This window comes from Scylla paramamosain, chromosome 20 (genome assembly GCF_035594125.1).
Source record: "Scylla paramamosain isolate STU-SP2022 chromosome 20, ASM3559412v1, whole genome shotgun sequence".
Classification (NCBI taxonomy): domain Eukaryota; kingdom Metazoa; phylum Arthropoda; class Malacostraca; order Decapoda; family Portunidae; genus Scylla; species Scylla paramamosain.
Window position 1 is genome coordinate 9991495 of NC_087170.1, and position 5000 is coordinate 9996494.

A 5000-nucleotide genomic window follows, 5' to 3' on the forward strand; every position below is an offset into this window, starting at 1 on the left:
GCGAGGGAAGGAGGGAGGACGTGGAGAGGGCGGGGGAAGGCATGGTGTTGAGGTGTCCCCTTCTGTACTCATGTCTAGTGCTGTCTTGTCACGAAGCGTCAGGTGTGTGTGTGTGTGTGTGTGGTTCCAGGAGCAGGCCAGATAGGGCATTGGTTCGGGTGCCTCCATACATCAGGATCTGAGTGCTCCTGACGGAGGCTCGGGCCAGGCTAACGCGGCCGCCACTCAGCGCGGTGACAGCGCCTGCAGCTGGTCACCCGGGGCGCCGCGGCGGTTTCGCGCTTCGCCCCTCGTCCATATCACGGCAGGCCATTCTGTAGCCTCTGTAGCACCGAGGACATTATATGTGATTATTTGTTCTTGGTCGCTCGTAAACAATAATGAGAGACCGTCGGGGGAGGGGGATGGGGAGAGGGGGAGCAGCAGCAGTGGCCGCCAGCCGCCGCTCCTCTCGCCACGAGAGCAACTTGTGAGGTGCCGATTCGCTCTTCATGGCATGTTACCTGTAAGGCCGCGGCGCCCCTAGCTGGTGCCTGGAGGAGCCGCACACCTCACCTGGCCCTTAGTGAGGTGGTGTGTCCTCGGGCTGGCTGAGCATCGCGCCCCGCCGCCAGGGACACCCGCCAGGTTGTGGCTCCGTCGGTGTCTGGCAACCTGTGGCACCTAGACTGGCACCGCCGCCGCCGCCGCTGACAGTTTGGTTACAGTGGAGGCCGGACGCGGGCTCAGTGTGCTCCCGGCGCTCAGAGGGTTCAAACAGCCGCTGCTCGCTGTGCAGGCTGTACGGGGCACCCCAGTGGCTTGCTGTGTAGTGGAGAGTACAGTGGCGGTGTTGGTGGCCGCGTCCCGTGTTGCTGCATCCTCTACTTCTCCACCACGGTCCCAGTCGAGTGGATGGTATTGATTCACAAGAACATTTCCCGCCAAGAGCATCTCGTCAACAAGTTTCTAAGATTACGCTGCTGGATTTACGCCGTCACCATGACTGAGTGAAGGAGGAGGATTGATCTGTGAGGTGAGTACTGGCCCGGGGCGCCTGGCGGACCCGGGCACCGCGGCAGGCACGTTACCTATGTTTACAAACAACGAGTGACGTCATGGTGTGGGTAGGTTCGGGAGGGCAACCCCGCCGCCAGCTGGTGATGCTCCTTACCTGCCCCGCCTCACGTACTCTGCCTTGCAGTCATGCTGCAAAAACAGGCTAGTCAGCCGCGGAGTGGCGGAGCTGCGGTGGGATAGCAGGAGTGAGGAGGACCAGCAGGAGGAACCACGGCATCGTTGTCTGCAACCCTGCTGCTGCTCCTCCCGCAGGCTGTCACCGCCGCCCCGCCACACACCGCAGGGCGTGACGGGACGGGGGGCGGCGGCAGGGCGGCGGCAGCCTCCTCTGAGGTGTATGTTAGATGAGCGGCTTGGTGTGGTGTGCAGGGCGGCGACAACCACGCCCGCCAAATTCACCCCGCTATAGTGAACCCTCATTGTCCTGCCCAGAGTGTGGCGGGGCCCCTCCCTTGCACACCTTGTTGCCACCACCGCCCCCCACGCCTCCTCCACCTGGCCGGGCACGCCTCCCACCCTCAGGCTCCGAGCTCCGAGGCTTGCCCACGTGACTTGTCTGACACTCTTTGACACCGCCTTATGGAGGAAGCAGAGCGATGCTGCCATATTGCGACGCCACCAGAGCCAGGGCCGCGGTGTGGCGGCGGTGGTGTCACTGGGCTGGGGCGGCGTGCGGCGTGTGGTCGTGGCGGTGGGCGTGGTGGGGTGGCAGTGATGTAGGCAGGTTGTGGGGCTGAATGGTGCTGGGGAATTAGCAGCAGGCGCAGCAAGTGACTGGGTACGGGTGAGGCTGGGCTGCAGGGCGAGGGTGCCGCTGATAGGACGCTGACGGCGGGGCGTGGACTAGCGGCAGGTGGAGGTCCTCGTGAGGCAGTGGAGGGCAGGGACAAAGGCTGAGTGGCGGTGGTGGTGGTGGTGGTGGTGGTGGAGTGGTGGAGGGTCTGGAGTGGGACAAAGCGTGGGCCGCGTGGCGAGTGTGCTAAGGGCGGAGTGGCAGGAGGAGGAAGAGGAAGAGGAAGAGGAGGAGGCCTTGTAGTGTGACGCAGTACTTGTGTGGCGTTGCTTCCCCGCGTACACCAAAACTACTACGACCAATTCTACCTCCATTTCTTATTTCTTTTTCACACCGCCACCTCCATTCCTGTGCGCCGTGAGAAAAGATGTGCTTCGTCTTTTGTTAGAGTTCATTGACCCTCCCCTGAACCTGAACCTTTGTGTGTGTGTGTGTGTGTGTGTGGGTGTGTGGGTGTGTGGATATTTGAATGGTTGACAGCTTCACGTGCGGAAACCCTTACTGCTTACTTGTATATGCACGCGATGAGACTCATTATGTGGGTCGCTTTGCATAGTTTGTGGCGGTGCGGTGCGGTGGGCCAGTCCTCACCGCCGCGCCGTCCAGGGTCGCTGTTCCTCTTGTTTTTGTTTCGAGACACGTGGTTTGTTTTCTTACAGGGAGGCTGGTGGGCTTGTGCGGGAGCTTAAAGGCAGAACTACTACTACTACTGCTACTACTATTACCACCACCACCACCACCACCACTAATACCAACACCATCACTGCTATCACCAACACGTATATCTGGTCCACATCTCTTTTACACACGCACACACACACACACACACACACAGGATACAAAATATGCACATACACTATACGTGTAATCTGTGTACGTATGTGTATGTAACAGCTGTCGTGCACACAACCCTTCCTTATGTGCGTTTTAATCATGTTCATTCAAAATAACTACCTTTCCCATGTACGTAATTAACAACGTGTACTGTGCATCTCATTCCAAGACGCAGATGATAAGTAATTGCAGGCATATGTAATTAGTACACACACACACACACACACACACACACACACACACACACACACACACACTTGATCTGGATGTTATTGGTTCGAGTCATCAGTTTATTAATATAACTCTGAGGAGCATTAAATAACAGGTGTGTGTGTGTGTGTGTGTGTGTGTGTGTGTGTGTGTGTGTGTGTGTGTGTTATTCATGCCACAAGGTTGTTCAGGATAATTAAGTTGTGATTCTTCTGTCTCCTTCCTTGTCTTCTCCTCCTCCTCCTTTTCTTCCCCTTCCTCTTTTACCTCTTGTCATCATCGTCATTATCAGCATCATTGCAATCACTCCCAGCATTACGCATTACTTCCTCCTCCTCCTCCTCCTCCTCCTCCTCCTCCTCCTCCTCCTCCTCCTCCTCCTCCTTCACCTAACCACTTTTGTTTTAACCTCACCTTTCTCCTCATTCCACAATCCTTCCACTTTCTACCTTTCTCCTCCACTCCCCCTTCTCCCCCTTCTGTCCTTCATCATTCACCCCCCTACCCTTACTGCACCCCTCCCCACCTGTGCCTTCCCCCACTCGTAATCCTCCAGCACCCTCCTCCTTCCTCACCACTCATCTGCTCCCCTCCCCTCTCCCCTCTCCCCTCTCCCAGTGTGTGACTAAGAGGTGAAGCCACGTATTGCATGATCGAAAGGTGGGGAGAAGGGAGGGGAGAGGGTAAGGGGGTGGGGACATAACGGGTGTCTGGGTGGTAGGGGAGGGGTAGAGTTCAGTGGAGGAGGGGGAGGGGTACGAAAGAGAGAGAGAGAGAGAGAGAGAGAGAGAGAGAGAGAGAGAGAGAGAGAGAGAGAGAGAGAGAGAGAGAGAGAGAGAGAGAGAGAAACGATAAGAATATAAGAATGAAAAAAAAACCAGGCAAATAATTGAGATATAAATGATAATTAAGAGAGAATAAGACAAAGAAAACGAAAATAAGACAGGGAAATGGTGATAAAGATATGGGAAAGAGGAAGGGGACATGGATAAGAATGGGTATATGAACTTTTCAATGGGGAATGAAAGTAAATGAATAAGAAAGTTGATTTGAAGTAATAGATAAAAAAAAAATGAGATAAATAAAGGAGGAAGAGCAATGATAGAAGGAGGGAAAGAACAACGAAGAAAATCAACGTAAAAATAAAATAAAGCAAGAGAAAGAAGGGAGAAGAGGAAGAGTTAGAGAAACCACCTTGCATAGGGAATAAAAAGAAAAAAAATAGTGTTAAAGGGAAGAGGAAGAAAGGAATAGAGAAAGAAATGAAGAATAAAGGAAAATTATCTTTTTTTTTTGTACGTAAGGAAGAAAGAAAGAAAGAAATGATAAATAAAACAAAATAGAATAAATGTTGCAAGGAAAGAGAGAGGAAGAAAGGAGGAGGAGGAGGAGGAGGAGGAGGAAGAGGAGACCATTTTGGAGAGGAAATAGTAAACAAGAAGAGGAAGACAGTGTTAGACGGAGACAGGAAGGAGAGGGAAGGAGAAACGGAGAAGTTGAGGAAGAGGCGATGGAGAGAGAAAAGGAGGAGGAGGAAGAAGAGGAAAAGGAAATGGTGTCGAGAAAAGGAACGGTCAACTTGGAATGGTGTTGAAGAAGAGAAGAAGAAGAAGAAGGGAAAAATAAAGAGGAACAAGTAGTTTTCGAAAGGGGATTGAAAATAACATTGCTAAAAGAGGCAGAAGAGGAGAGGAGGATGAACGTGGGAGCTAGCTAATGGAGAGGATAAGGATGAAAGAGGAAGAGGAGTGAAATAACATCAGGAGAATAGAAGAGAAAGGTAAAAGATAAGATAAAAAAAAGAATAGGAAGAAGAGGCGATATAAATAGATTTGTAAATAGGGGAATGTTTTGAGGTAAAAGAAGATTAACCCTTTGAATCCTTTGGGCATCTTTTGCTGATAATGAGACCAGTTTAGGAGAGAAGCTTGCATGGATGTATAGAGAAGAGAAGGACTAAGTTAATTTTCCATGTTCTATGATACTAAATAACATACTTCAGTTAAAACATAAATGTCTGAAAATCGCTGAGGGATTATATAAAAAAAAAAAAAATGTCTAGCACTGAAATGGTTAAGTTACGTGGGAAGTGAGTAGGTGAATG

General features: G+C 51.8%; 1 protein-coding gene across 3 annotated transcripts in view; it reads left to right on the plus strand.

Moving 5' to 3' along the window:
* Window positions 1–5000, plus strand: part of LOC135110279 (rho-related BTB domain-containing protein 1-like) — a 107566-nt gene that overhangs the window by 21279 nt on the left and 81287 nt on the right. For 2 of the 3 annotated variants that reach the window (XM_064022440.1, XM_064022437.1), the window contains exon 1: window positions 682–1015. The exons of the other annotated variant lie outside the window; for it this stretch is intronic. The gene's annotated coding sequence lies outside the window, so the exon portion shown is untranslated. Of the gene's footprint in view, window positions 1–681; window positions 1016–5000 lie in introns of those variants that run through there. 3 annotated transcript variants of the gene reach the window in all.